This window comes from Haemorhous mexicanus, chromosome 8, assembly GCF_027477595.1.
Source record: "Haemorhous mexicanus isolate bHaeMex1 chromosome 8, bHaeMex1.pri, whole genome shotgun sequence".
Taxonomy (NCBI): Eukaryota; Metazoa; Chordata; class Aves; order Passeriformes; family Fringillidae; genus Haemorhous; species Haemorhous mexicanus.
Window position 1 is genome coordinate 1,981,496 of NC_082348.1, and position 14,970 is coordinate 1,996,465.

Genomic DNA, 14,970 nt, shown 5'->3' on the forward strand with positions numbered 1-14,970 from the left:
CCCATCTGCTCCTCACAAGATTTGTGCTTTTTGGATTGCTTGATCCCATATTAAGACAGAAATAAATGAATTTTGCTCCAGCCAGGAGAGCTGGACCTCCTCTTTCAGTCGCTCCAAATAAGTCAATTTTCTGCAGGTCTGAACCTCGAGTTTCCAGTGGGCAGCACCTTTAAAAACAGAGACAATCCCAAGATTATCCCCATGCCAAGGGAGGGAGCCTTCTCCATCCAGGGATTTTGGAACCAATCCCATTCCAGCTGTTCCTCCTCTGTCTAGAAATCAGGTGCTGAGGCTGACCAAAGAAATGTAAATCCTGAATCAAATTATCTGGCAAAGCACATGAAGAAAACATCAAAAAGCTCCAAGCAAGTGGAGGGATGGAAATGAAAGGCACTTGCCACAATCCACACAATTCCAACTCCTGCCTTTGTTTGGGGGGATAATCAAATCCTGCAGGTGCTCAGAACAAAATCCTTCCTTTAAATGCTAGCTTCAAATGGAAATACATCAGAGCTTTAGTCCACAGTTGCAAAGTTTATTACTTTTCAGATTTCTTCTGCAAAACAACCTGCAAAGAGCTCCATTTTGGTGGAGGACAGACTCCCCATCTGCCCACCTGATCTGACTGCTGGTAATTAATTTTTAACAGATTTTATACTCAATTTCTACGTCAATTTTAAACAATTTTTCAATCTACGGACACAGACATCCATGTACACCTGGAGCTGGTTTTCAGGGTTTTTCTGCTTGGAAGAAAAACCTGTCCTGTGGTGTCCAAACCCAGAAAATGTCCCTGGACACGTGAATTTATTGATGAGCACCCTTTGTGTGCCAGGGGAAGCACAATCAGGGCCAGCCTGGGATTTGAAGGATTTGGTGTCAGGGGTGCAGAGAGACAGGGAAGACTGACAGGTGATCAGAATCCAAATTTATTGTGGCCTGCCAGTGCTGATACCCTGTTTGGGGAGACCAGGAATGGTTACTGCAGTGATTAGGGTAAAATCACATGCACCAACTCAGGCATTTTAAACATCTCTTGCTTGCAGAGTTTGATGAAATTTTCTTTTTCTGGCAAACCAGTCTGGTTTAATCTTCTTGCAATCTTGATCTAATTCTCACAGTTCTGTTTGCTCTTGCCAAGGCATTTTGTCCATCAAATCTCTCCTGTTAACCAGGCACAAAGTCCATCCTCTGTCTGGTGTCCCAATATCCCAGCAGAGTGGACAGATTTTACAGATTTTACACTCAGTTTCTACATCAATTTTAAACAATTTTTCAGTCTATAGACACAGACATCTATGTACACTTGGAGCTGCTTTTAGGGGTTGTTCTGCCTTGGGAAAAAAAACCTGTCCTGTGGTGTCCAAACCCCAGAAAATGTCCCTGGGCACGTGAACTTATAGATGAGCACCCTTTGTGTGCCAGGGGAAGCACAGTCAGGGGTTTTGCAGGCTGGGTGGATGCACTGTGGACAAACCAGAGGTGCCCAGCAGGTGATTTTTGGCAGCTCAGAGGCAGGAGGAAGAGTTTCCTCTCCTTTCCTTGCCTGGGGCAGCCCTGAGAGGAGGACTGGGGAATGAATTCAGTGATTGCTCTGGTGTAAAACGAGCAGCACTAAAACACAGCCCTGGTGGCAGAGCCCAGCTCAAATCCCACTTTTACCTGATACACTCCAGAGAAAACTGAAGCAGCTTTGCACCAACACCTGTGCTGAAAGCAGTGCTTGAAAGAAAATTTTTTTTCAGCTTTTCTGTATAACTAAGGAACAGTTCAAGAGTTGTGCTGTGGCTGCTTTTAGCTGTGTTGACTTTAAAAGTGTCTGAAGTGCCAAGTTTCAGGTTTCACCTCCCGCATGTGCCCGGACATGTGGTTTAGCACATTATTCTCCAGCACTGCAGCCTTTTTTTTTTTTTTTTTTTTTTTTGGTGGAAGCACCTCAGGAAAAAACGGGGGAAGGCAAAGCATTCCCTCCCCAGCCCCAGTGGATTGTCTGGAAAAGGCTTCATAAACTGATAACATTCCTCAGGCACAGCAAACCCCTCTCCAAGGCACAGGGGGAAAAAAATAAAGCACAAAGAGATTTAAATGTGAATTGTGGCATCAACCTGTTACAGCACAGGGAGACAGTCCATGATCTTATCTAGGGGTGGTTAACCACAGGCAAGGTTGTAAACATGGATTTAACCGGTGAAGACAATCCTGACAATTCAGAGAAGATCTCAGCTCCCTTTATTTTGGCAGCTAAGCACACAAGTAAAAATTCCTTTGGCAATTAAACGTTCTTTTTAAAAGGGTTTATCGTGTAATTGCTTCACTGTGGCGGTTAAACTACTCACAAAGCCACATAGAGATATATAGTTTAAATAAATAAATATAATGTTTACTAATAAATATATATTTTATATATAAACTATATATATTGTCTATCATATAATAGATATTGCCTATTATACAATATATACTATATAATATATACTGTATAATAGATAATATAGAATATAGACTATATAATCTGATGTAATATATAATATATTTTTTATGCTTTTTATACTTTTATATCCTTTTTCTTTTTTGAATAAATATATCCTTTGCACTTAGCTGGGTATTAACTGAGAAGAAAAAAGTTGGTTTCTATCCACACAGAATAAAGGAAACTTTCTGTGGGAAGAGAGCTACAAATTGGATTTTCTCCCCCTCACAAAGGCAGCACCACATTTTTGGCAATATTAAAGAAAATATGTGGGTTTAAAATCCCCAAACTCTAAAAATGACATTATCTGATCTGAAAAGTCACCAAGCATCCACAGGACTCCACAATTAAAGTACCCAGGTGGAATATTAACACCATTCATAAAATCAGACAAAAAGCAGTTTGGCAATATTATGTACAACAAGCCTGAGTGATTTCCCTGAAATATCCTGGATTTTTGGATTAAACACAACCTGATAACCAGCTGGAACAACCCCACAGCTCATCCTTCCCAAGACCCCCAGGCCTGAGGTCAACCCCAACCCCAATTGTGGCCCTCATTCCCAAATTCTCCTCTCAGAGCTGTCCCAGAATTAAAGCAGGGCTGCCCCAGGCAAGGAAAGGAGAGGAAACTCTCCCTCCTGCCTCTGAGCTGCCAAAAATCACCTGCTGGGCACCTCTGGGCTGTCCACAGTGCATCCACCCAGCCTGCAAAACCCCTGACTGTGCTTCCCCTGGCACACAAAGGGTGCTCATCAATAAATTCACATGCCCAGGGACATTTTCTGGGGTTTGGACACCACAGGACAGGTTTTTCCAAGGCAGAACAACCCCTGAAAGCAGCTCCAGGGGGCTCTGCTCCTTCCTGGCTCTCTGCTCCCACTCCTGTGATATTCCTGCACAGATTTTACAGAGCTCTGACTTCAGCTGCTGACCTGAGGTTAAAACCTGAGCCCCGCTGCAGCTCTGGGGGTATTTTTTATTGAGTTCATCAGAGGAGCTGCTGTTTGCCCTGGGCTTTTTGAGAGAGAAGGGAAAACACAGCTCCTTTCAATCCCAGGCTCGTGCTGTCATCCAGCTTTTGGGGAGGCACCGTCCCACCCTACAGCTGCAATTCCTGAAGGATTGAAAGGCCTTCTGCAAGGAGGGGGTGAGAGTCTGAGGTCTGAAAAGCCAAGAGTAGCCTAAATACAAAGCAAGAGGTTTGGGTGATCAGTTTTTATGGGATAATAATCAGTTATTATGGGATAATAATATTATGGGTGATCAGTTATTATGGGATAATAATATTCCACTGCAGAATGCACTTTTAAAAATTATTTAAAATAAAAGAAGAGAAAAAGCAGCTCAATAAGTGATGCAAAGGCAATCACTCATGCTCTCCCATCAGCACATGAATGCCTGACCATTCCCTGAGGAAAAGCCCTCTTTGGAAAGACCAAATCCTCAGGTTTTATTGCTGAGGAAGACATGATAAGGTATGGAAATGAAGTGGAAAATGCCTTTGATCAGATCAGATCTGCCGTCCCAGCTGGCTCCAGTCAATGCACAGAACCAAATTCTGATGCAGAAAGACAAATTCTGCTCCTTTCAGATGTTACATAACCCAGCAGAAATGCATTTACAGTATCTGATGTGACTTCAGTCACCCCGTGTGCCTTTTGGTAAAAAGAAGAGGAAAGGATCTTCTCTGTATCAAAAACCCACATCTCATTATTATCCTTTTTAGAGCTGGCCCTTGCTGGGCTCACTGAGTTCTGCCAGGGAAAAATAAATCCTGGGGCACTGAAATACATGAACAAAGGTCTTTTCCTCCTCTCCTCGGAATTTTAAGGGATATATTTTTCTCTGCCTCTGAAAGGTGGCTTCAAACCACAGCAAACAATACTTTGCCAGCAGCCAACCACCATTTGTCAAACCACCAGGGCATTTCTGAGTCAGGGCTGGTCAGGAAAGGGAGTCAAGGCTACTCCAGCATTCCCTGGAGAATTCACAAGAGCTCAGGAACTGAGGCTCCCCGTCCTGGCAGGTGGGTGGGAGGGATAAATAAATGTGAGGAGTTGGTTCAAAGCAATCAATGCCACAGCCAGGAGTGACTGCAGCTGGCAGGGAGGACACAAAGGGACAAAAACAGTAAAAACAAAGGAGCTGTGGTTTGATTCCCTACAAGACAAATCCACAAATATTACAAACTGCTATGTCCTGGTTTTGAAAATTTAATCTGTTTGGTTCCAATATCCTGACTTGGAAGGGACCCACAAGGACCATCCTGCACCTCTCCCAGGAGGAAAGGCTGAGGGAGTTGGGAATGCTCAGCCTGGAGAGGAGAAGCTCTGGAGTGAGCTCACTGTGGCCTTGCAGCACCTGCAGGAGCTGCAGGAAAGATGGAGAGAGATGACTTCCATGGGATGGAGGGACAGGAGCCAGGGAATGGCTCCCACTGCCAGAGGGCAGGGATGGATGGGAGATTGGGAATTGGGAATTCCTGGCTGGGCTGGGATTCCCAGAGCAGCTGGGGCTGCCCCTGGATCCCTGGCAGTGCCCAAGGCCAGGCTGGAGCAGCCTGGGATAGGGGAAGTGACACCTTGTGAATGCTGCCCTAGAGCAGGGGCTGGGCAGAGTCCCAGAATAAAGCAGGGATTGATTCCAGGATCTCCTCCATGGACCCACCTGGGGCAGCACCAGAGCCCAGCCAGGGCTGCCCCCAGGATGACCCAAAATGGCCCCAAAATGCACGAGCGCTCCCGGGGTCTCTCCCTGGGATCAGCTCTGCTCCATTTGCACCTTGCAGTTCATTGTCCCAGCCCAGCTTTAGCCCAGGCACTCCCACCCTGCTCGTTTTTCTCTCTCCAGCCCACGGGGTTGGTGCTCCTGGCCTGAGATTGGGCTCATTTGTCCTTGGTGCCCAGCTGGAGCAGGAATTGTTTTGTCTCCCTGCTCTGGGCACAGAGCTCAGCAGCGCTGAGTGTGAAGCTCAGAGCTGCACACTGAAGCAGCACAGAGCCTGGAACACAGAAAAGCCAAACCTGAGCCATCAGAAGGTGTTCCTGCCCGTGGCAGGGGTGGGATGGGATCATCTTTAAGGTCCCTTCCAGCCCAGGCCACTCCTGGGTGCTGAATGCCCCAAATTCCACTTTGATTTAGCACAGAGCTCACAGAGCCTGGGGCACTCCAGGGAGGCAATGACAGCCCTTCATCTCTGCCTCCTAAAGGAAAAAAATGCAGATTTTAGCTAAATTAGCTGGATGATTCAACCAAAACCTCACTACTCTGAGTATTTCATCCAGCTGCAGTGGAGAGTGCAGGTCAAAGGACACTCACAGCCCTGCACCCCAAATCTCTCATTTCCTGTAACCACTGAAGGAGAAATCCTGCCTGGCTCCACACATCACTCTCCTGGTCTAATTGGACTGTAATTATTAACTTCACTTATTGCTTCACAGAGAAGAGATCTTCAAGTCTGTGCAGATCAGCTGTAAATCTGCAGCTCTTTGATACCTCATGAATATTATGAACACCTATATTAAGGTTTTCTCCACAAGAGACCATTGGTGCCAGTGTCAGTTTTTTAGCCATGGTTTCACAAATCTCTCCAAATGTGAGAATTATTACAGGGAAGGAAAGGAAAGAAAGGAATTTCTGTTTCTTCATTTTTTGAAATTTCTTCAATTTGAAGAAATTTCTGTTTCTTCATTTGAAGAAATGAAGCCAAATAGTAAATTCTGAAATGTTATAGAGACTTTATATATGTATACACACATATATATATACACATATATATACATACATATATATACATATGTATAAACATATATACAAATAAATAAAAGCCTGAAATAAAGAAACAAGAAAATGAAACACAAAAACCCACAGCTAAAGCCCTCCCTGAAACAGAAAGAGTTTTTCCCTTCTGTGCTGTGGATTTTCAGTGTTATCAGACTAGATTGATATCAGGCAGTGTCGCAACAATCTCAGAAAAATAAAATAATTATGAGGAACAGAAAGCAGCCCCAGGCTGGAATTAGGTCTGCACGGGGAGATTCCCCAGCCCTGACACCCACATGGTGTTCTAAAAACTGATATCCCAGAGGAGCAGCTGCAGTGCCAGGATCTCCTGGGTTTGCTGGGACATTCTGCTGCCCTGAGTGCTGCAGAAACTCTGCTGTTGGGTCTCATTAATAAACTTGAAATTCATTTTTATATATTTATATAAACACCCTCTGCTTTGACTCTACATCCATGTGAGGCAGATGAGCTGCCCTCAACCTTCCCAAAGAGGCAGGAACCACTGTAATCCTAATTTTTGGGGGTTTTGAGGTGTAGGCTTAGTTTTAAAGGATGGGCACAGGAGCTGCCCTGGGAGCAAACTCCAGTTTTGGAGCAGCCACGTTTTCCTGGAGAGCTGGGACCCAGCAGCTGCTGCTGAAACAGCCAAGGAGGGGATTATCCCACAGAGTCCAAGGTGGGAATGACAGGAACAAGGATGAGCCTGGGAAGATGTTTCACTTCTCCAGCCAGGCACAACAGATGGAGACAGAGAACTTCCAAGGGAAAAATGATGATCCCAGCCAGAAAACAGTGCTGGGACCTGAGCATGCACCTGATGCCCTGAAAGTAAAGGCCAAGGAAAAGCCATAAAAACCATCAAAACCCACAGCAAAAGCCATTCCTGAAACAGAAAGAACTCTTCCCTCCTGTGCTGTGGATTTGGAATGTTATCAGACAAACCACAAAGAGACTTTGGTGTGTCCAGCCTGGGGAAAACACTGAGGGGAGGGAGACTCATCCCAGCCCGGAGCCTCCTCCTGAGGGGCAGCTCCCATCTCTGTGGACCAGGGAACACCTGGAGCTGGGTCAGGGCAGATTTAGGATGGATTTTAGGGCAAGGCTCTTTCCCCAGAGGGTGCTGGCACTGCCCAGGCTCCCCAGGGAATGGCACATTCCCAAGAGCTCCGGGAGGGTTTGGATAACACTGCCAGGGGTGCCCAGGGTGGGGTTTTGGGGTGTCTGTGCAGGGCCAGGAGCTGGATCCATGATCCTGTGGGTCCCTTCCAGCTCTGGAGATTCCATAAAATGGATTTCCTTAGCTGCCAGCTGAAAGAAGGAACAGCCACACTGTCCAAGCCCCACACCTAACACATGAAAACTCTTCTCATCCAAGCACCAAAACGCCTCAAGCCCAGCCTTAAATGACATTAAACGGAACCAGCCCCTGAAAATGAGGTTTGAGGCACTCTGGAGGCACACGAGGCCCCTGGCTGTGCTTCTCTCAAAGCTTTTAGCTCCATTTCAGGCTCTAAGCTGAGCTCTGAATTAGTGCAATTTGCCACAACAGGTTTCTTCACATCAGGACAAAACCGGGGCAGCATTTTTCCCAAAAAAAAAAAGGGATTAGATGACGCTAAGTGCTAAGTGCTTCCATCTGCGTGTTTAGACTCCTGAGCAGGTAATCACCACCCTCCAGGGCACATCCCCAGGGCTGGGGAGATTAGCTGGTGTCTGCCTTGCTGCTTCTGACGTGGCCGAGAGGGAAGGTGAGGAAGGGAGGGTGGAAAAGTGCCCTGGAGCACCAGGAGCTCACCAGAGCCAGAGGCAGCTCCTGGAGGAGCCAGGCTGGGATGGCAGCTCCTTCCAACCCCAAACAGCTTCAGCCTGAGTCGATTCTTTGGGGATTTTTGTGAGGTTGGGATTAAATGTGTGAGAGGCTATTTCTTGTTGGGACTCAGGTGTTTATCAGCTCTTATCTCTGTCACAGCCCCACAAACCCTGAGTTCACAGCACTTCACTCTGACACACTGAAATGGAGCTCTGTCTCTCTCTACGAGGCCTTTGAAGGATCAACTGTCCCATTAAGAAATGACACCTCAATTATTTCCAATTTAACCCAAAAACCAACCACCCATGTCCTGCAATGGGGACTTTTTATCCAATGACACAAAACCACCCAAACCCAGGGAGGAGAAGGAGGAGAAGGAGGAGAAGGAGGAGAAGGAGGAGAAGGAGGAGAAGGAGGAGAAGGAGGAGAAGGAGGAGAAGGAGGAGAAGGAGGAGAAGGAGGAGAAGGAGGAGAAGGAGGAGAAGCCTCCACCCCAAACCCTCCACCTTGCTCTGTATCCATTCCTGCATTCTAAACCTTAAACCCTGAGTTTTGCACCCTGTGGTATCACACACTTCTATCCAAACTCCACACCCACAATCCCAGTTCTCTCATTCCATTCTGGAAGCTTCTCCACAGCCTCAGGTCAGTGCAGTGTTCTCCTGGGGTCAGAGCCTGCCAGCACAGAAATCTGAAATTCTCAGCAGGAACCAGAGTTCCAACAGAACCCCTCCTGTTTGAACTATAAACATTGTTTTGACATCTTTGTTAAATATTTGTTGGATATACTGAAGTAGACAAGGTATAAATACTATGGGAACTAGGATGGTAAATAACACATACAGGTATTCTTAAAAGTTTTCTCTACACTGTTTTTTCTACAACCTCAAATCAAACACAATATTCTCTTAAAAATCAATACCTATCAACACAAAAAATCTAAAATTCTCATAATTCCAACATCAACCCTGCACTCTGTGGAAGGGATTGAAGGGGTGAAAAGTTCCATGGGGCCACCAGGGAAGGAATTGTTATGATGCCACTAAAGATGGGGTTTCACACAGGTTTTTTGCCTGTTACATTTGAAGGAACAGACAAAAATTGCATTTAAACTTAGGCAAGGCTGCTCCTACAACTTGTTAACTCTCCACCCATATAAATCAAGGTAGGCTGAAGGATTTCAGTCTTAGCTTCCCTAACATTTGGAAATAGTCATCAAGGAAGAAAACCACATTTCTTTATAGGAAAACACAGGCATTTTGGCATTGTTCTCACAGACACACTAATTTATAGGCAAAACTAATTAGGAGTATGAGAACAACTCTATTTCAACATTTTGAAGAAGCAGAATGTCCAATCTATTTATTCACCTGATTTCTCACCCCGTTGTTGCAAGGATCTCTTCCCACTTTGTTTTTTAACATGTACTCCTGTTACAAAAAATGGAGGATAAGGAAGGATGAAAATGAAGGGTGGAGTGGGCCTTCCCCTGCATTGAGAGCTGGGGAGTTGAAACATTGAATTTCAGAAATCACAATTTTCCCTGCAGAGCAGTGAGGGCAGGACTGTGTTCTACCTCTGCCTCAGGAGAATTGCTGGGAATGGGATGAGCTTTAAGGGCCCTTCTAACCCAAACCATTCCAGGATGATTCTTTGGGGTTTTTTTAAGACAAACCCTCAGGTTCTAATCCTTTACCATTTCCAGACCTATAAGATGATACCAACAACGGGGTTCATTCCAAGCAGCTTTCACACAACAGTTCAGATTTGTTTGAACATCAAAGCAAAACCCAAATAAAAACCATTTTACCCCCAATTTGGTCCAAAGCCAAAGCCTGTGGCTCAACCCAGGCACATCAAAAAGCCCCAGGCTCCAGGCAAGAAATCCCAATCTTGTTTTGTTGGATCATAGCTTGTGCTCCCTGCTCGTGGGCACAGCAAGAAAACAAGGAATGCCAAAGGTTATCCTGAGCCTTCACTGAAAACCACAGAATCCCAGGATGGTTTGGGTGGGGAGGGACCTTAAACCAATCCCACTGCACCCTCTGCCACAGGCAGGGACACCTTCCACTGCCCCAGGTTGCTCCAAGCCCTGTCCAAGCTGGCCTTCAGCATCTGGCCCTTGGAATGACCATCCTGGTGTTCCAACATCTGCAGAAATCCCGTGCAAAGCCCAGCTGAAACCTCCTTATTCAGGCTAAAAGATTCTCCCAGCAATTACTGGAAAAATAGCTGCCAGCATCTCATGCATCACTCAATCGGCCTCAATCCTTCAGGAAAGCTGCCACCCGAAATTCCTTCTGAAGTTTATTGGCAGGGAACTATCAAAGGTGCCTTTTCACCACTTCTGAACCGTTGGACATGCACCTCATCCAGGAGGCCTTTGAGGCACACACAGGAATAACCGAAGCATTCCTTTCCTTTGAGTCCACAAGATCCAGCCAGCAGATCTGGGGAAAGGAATTAAAGTATGGAGGAACACAGACTTGGGGGGAAATAAACAGGGGGAATGTTCAGAAGTATCACACTTCATGCAGCAAAACTAATCTTTTTTAGAATTTTTAATCACAGAATGGTTTGGGTTGGAAGGGAGCTTAAAGCTCATCTTGTTGCAAGCCCCTGCCATGGGAAGGGAATCTTCCACAGGCAGGGAATCTTCCCCTTGGTGACTTCTGAGTTTGGAACTCCTGATTCTGAACAGGGCTCTCCCACGTGATTATCACAACCATATAAAAAGGAAATACTCCCTCTTTTTTCTCCCACAACTGAAACTTGGGAAAATGCAAAACCAGGCAGGAAGAGATTGGGATAACGTGCCTCGACCTTGAGTTAACAAGGCACAGGTGTCTCTCCTCCTACAGAGCTCCCAAGGGTGCAGGAAAAGGAAAAAAATTGATTTTTTTTCTTGCAGCACCTCGGGCTGCCAATGGCAATCACCTCCCTGACCTAGAGATCACATTCCCCCCACCTTGGCCGTGCTTTCCTTCCTCCTGCCAGACAAAGGGGATTCATCCCAAGAGGATCAGCAGGCGGGATCCATCCCGTGTAAGCCACTTATGGGATGTCCCTGCTCCTGACAGCGAGCATCACCCAGATGTCAAAGCTCAGAGAGAGGGCCCTGCAGAGCCAGGCTGAGGCCAGAGGCTGCAGATTGTCCCTCTGGAAGGGATGTCACCGAGAGGATGGGGCTGGCCGGGAGCAGAGCAATTATCACGCTGGGAAGCACTAATTGACTTAAAGCAAGGAAGGCACGGCGGGAAGAGGGGGAGCTCTGGTAAGCCAGTTAATTGTGGGCTGACTGAAGAGTAAAATATCACCATGCAAAGGTTGATGAATCACCAAGCCGTGGAACAACCTGGACAACTCCCCTGCTCCGTGCCATAAAACATCCCCCTGCAATTACCTCTGGAATTCACCTGCGCTGCAGGTACAGGGCCTGGCTGGGCAAGGGGACACAGACACACAAAACAGGGACAGAGTCAGCTCTGAATTCTCCTTCTCTGAGCTGATCTTTGTGCTCTCACGCTTTATTCTCTGTCATCACAAACATTTTAATCTTTTTGTCCTTTTCTTGGAAACTCATCCAAGCAGAGGTGTGACAGTGGGGAGGTTTGAAGGCATGGAGGAAGCTTGGAAACTTAGAGGTCCAAAACTGACCTGAGAAACAGAGATCTCAACACTTCATATTTTTATGATTTTAAACAAAAACATGTTGATTGAGGGAGAGAAACTTGACTCATTCTCTGAGCATCTGGGATTAGCAGCGCGGCATTCCTGGAGGAGGCTGCAGCACATGGCTCTGCAGCTGCTCTGATCTCTGCCTTACCCTCTGACAGATGGGAAATCACACAATCCCATTTTCCTGACACTGCCCTCAGGAATCAACCAGCTGGGTCTTGCAAACCAGTTCTATCTGCAAGAACCACGTGCACTCCTCAACCCCAGAAGTGTTTTCACTCCCTGCATCAGCAGAGCACCCAGGGCCTCGTGCAGAACCGAGCCCTCGGTGCCCACCATCCCCACACCGCTGCTGGGTGTTGTTCCCAGGGATTTACAGCCTGATTCAGCACAAGGATATGCACCTGGATGTGGGGAATAGGGACCAGAAGCCTGTGTCCATTCTGAAGGAAAACACCATGCTAAAGGCAGCGCTTTTCCAACCTGACAGTCACCCCAGCACCTGCCTGTGGGCCTTTACAGGATCACGGGATAGTTTGGGTTGCCAGGACCTTAAACACATCCCAGTCCACCCCCTGCCATGGGCAGGGACACCTTCCACTGTCCCAGGCTGCTCCAGCCTGGCCTTGGACCCTTCCAGGGATCCAGGGGCAGCCACAGCTTCTCTAGACACCTGTGCCAGGGCGTGCCCACCCTCCCAGCCAGGAATTCCTAATTCCCAATATCCCATCCATCCCTGCCCTCTGGCAGTGAGAAGCCATTCCCTGTGTCCTGCCACTCCAGGCCCTTATCCAAAATTCCCTTGCAGCCTTCACAGTGGGCAGCTTGTATTTTTCACTCACAGGTTTTGCTGCACTAAGTACATTTTTATGGTGTTCTGTCACTTCCTACGGTGAAGCCCCACTGCTAAAGAGCCCGAGGTTGGCGTCCACACCTGTGGAACAGGGAGCCCAGATCTTTTTACAGCTCTATAATCATCAGGAGATGTGTAATAACTGCACTTTTACAAGGGACCTGTTAAACACAGGCTGTGAACCGGGTCCCAGGCACTTGACGCTGCACACCCAGTGCTTCCCACAGCCGGGCTCCGTCCTGCCACTGCCACAGCTGCTGGGGACACCCTGGTTTTGGTGACACCTCCTGCTTGCTGTGTGGCTGGGAACACCTTGGTTTAAGGGCCACGTTCTGCTCCCCAAGACTGCCAGGATTGGAGACACCTGTTTTCAGTGCCACCTCCTTCTCCCCACAACCACCAGAGCTGCTGGCACTCTGATAACTCTGATTTTGGTGTTCCCTCCTGTTCCCCAAAACCAGCAGGCCTGGGGACACCCCCTTTTGGTGTCACCTCCCACTCCCCAAAACCGCTGGGGCTGGAGACATCCTGATTTCAGTGACACTTTCCACTCCCCGAGAGCTGGGGACACCCAGATTTCAGTGCCATTTCATGCTCCAGTGGGGCTGAGGACACCCAGATTTTGGTGCCATTTCGCCCTCCGGTGGGTCTGGGGACCCCCTGATTTTGGTACTACCTCTCGCTCCCGGAGGGGGTTGGAAACACCCACATTTCGGTGCCAGCTCCCACTCCCCGGGAGCTGGGGACACTCACATTCCGGTGCCACCTCCCAGTCCCCGGGAGCTGCGGGCACCCACATTTCGGTGCCACCTCCCAGTCCCCGGGAGCGGGGGGCACCCAGATTCCAGTGCCACCTCCCAGTCCCCGGGAGCTGCGGGCACCCACATTTCGGTGTCACCTCCCAGTCCCCGGGAGCGGGGGACATCCACATTCCGGTGCCACCTGGCCATGCCCGCTGCCGCCGGGGCTGGGACGCGGCTCAGCATCACCTGGGGCGGCGGAGCGGGACCCGCAGCCCCGAGCCCGTCCCGCTCCGCTCTCCCCTCCCGGGCCCCTTCCCCGCACTCACCCTCCGTGCCGGGACGCCGAGATACCGGGACAGCAGGACAGCGGGACACGGGAGCAGCAGGACACCGGGACAGCGGGATGTTCGCCCCTGGCCGTGCGGGCGGCGCCGGCGGAGGAGGGGCCGCGGCCGGGGCGGAGCGGGCGGCTCGGACACGCCGTGCCCGCCCCCGGGGCGGTGGCACCTGCGGGCAGGGCGGGACCCGGACACCTGCGGGGACAGGGGGCGGCTCCCGAACCTCCCCGGGGGTCCTTGGAACTGGAACCTCCCCGACACCCCCTGCCCCGGGAGCCACGCAGCAGTTTTCCATCAGAGCTCATCAGGGATCTTGATCCCGAACTAGCGAATATTCCCATTTTAGGGTAAATACAGCTTCCCTTGGGATCAGCTCTGCTGGAAGGTGAATTTACAGGGAATCGGTTTGAGCTGAGCGTTTGAATCAATACCGGCAGCGTTGCGGTGGGTCTTTTTCTAGGGATGCGACTCCCATTCCTTTGTTTTTCCTGCACTCTTGCGAAAGGTGGATCCTGGAAATGGATACAGTAATTTGTGTTTTCACAGAGTTAATTAACGGCTGCAATCCCACATTCCGAAAACGAAATTGTAGGGATACACTTGCAAACAGTCTGCTCTGTAATTGAGCTCATCCTCCAGGCATGAGCTTTATCGAGGAGATCTTGAAGGGTGAGTATTTTTTGACTCATGGAAAGAGCTCTGGCACCCTGCAGTGTTTGCCTTCCTCTGCAGGACTTTTGGGGAATGTTTGGACTTCCCACCTGCAATCCTTAATACAAACCATCTCCACTGGAATGCCTCTTCTTCCCGGGTGGAGCCATCTTCATCCTGCAGGAGCTTCTCAGAGGGTGAGGAGGCGCCTCTTACGCACCAAAACCAACATTTATGGCAATCCACAATTTATTCATCATTTTTAACAATCGACTCCAAATTGTACTGGACTAATTTCCATGTCTGCTCATGTTTTTATGGTGCAAACCCCACATAATCCTCATTAGGACTCTGCTCAGCAGCAAAAAAGAGAGCAATCCATTCCTACAGAAACAGGAATTTGCATTGCCGAGGAGAAAAGTAATGATTTAATTGTGAAATGCTCAGAGTTATAATTACTGGAAATAAGCTGTTTCTAAAGCTCCCAAGTATGACTTTAGGGAAGTGGCAAGGACACACGAATTTTACATAAAGTGAGTGTAATATTCCTATAAAAATGGAAATACATGCACAAGGGAAGTGGAAGAGTCTCCCTGTCATCCTCCAGCTAATGAAAAAGAGCAGGAAGAAGGAATATATCC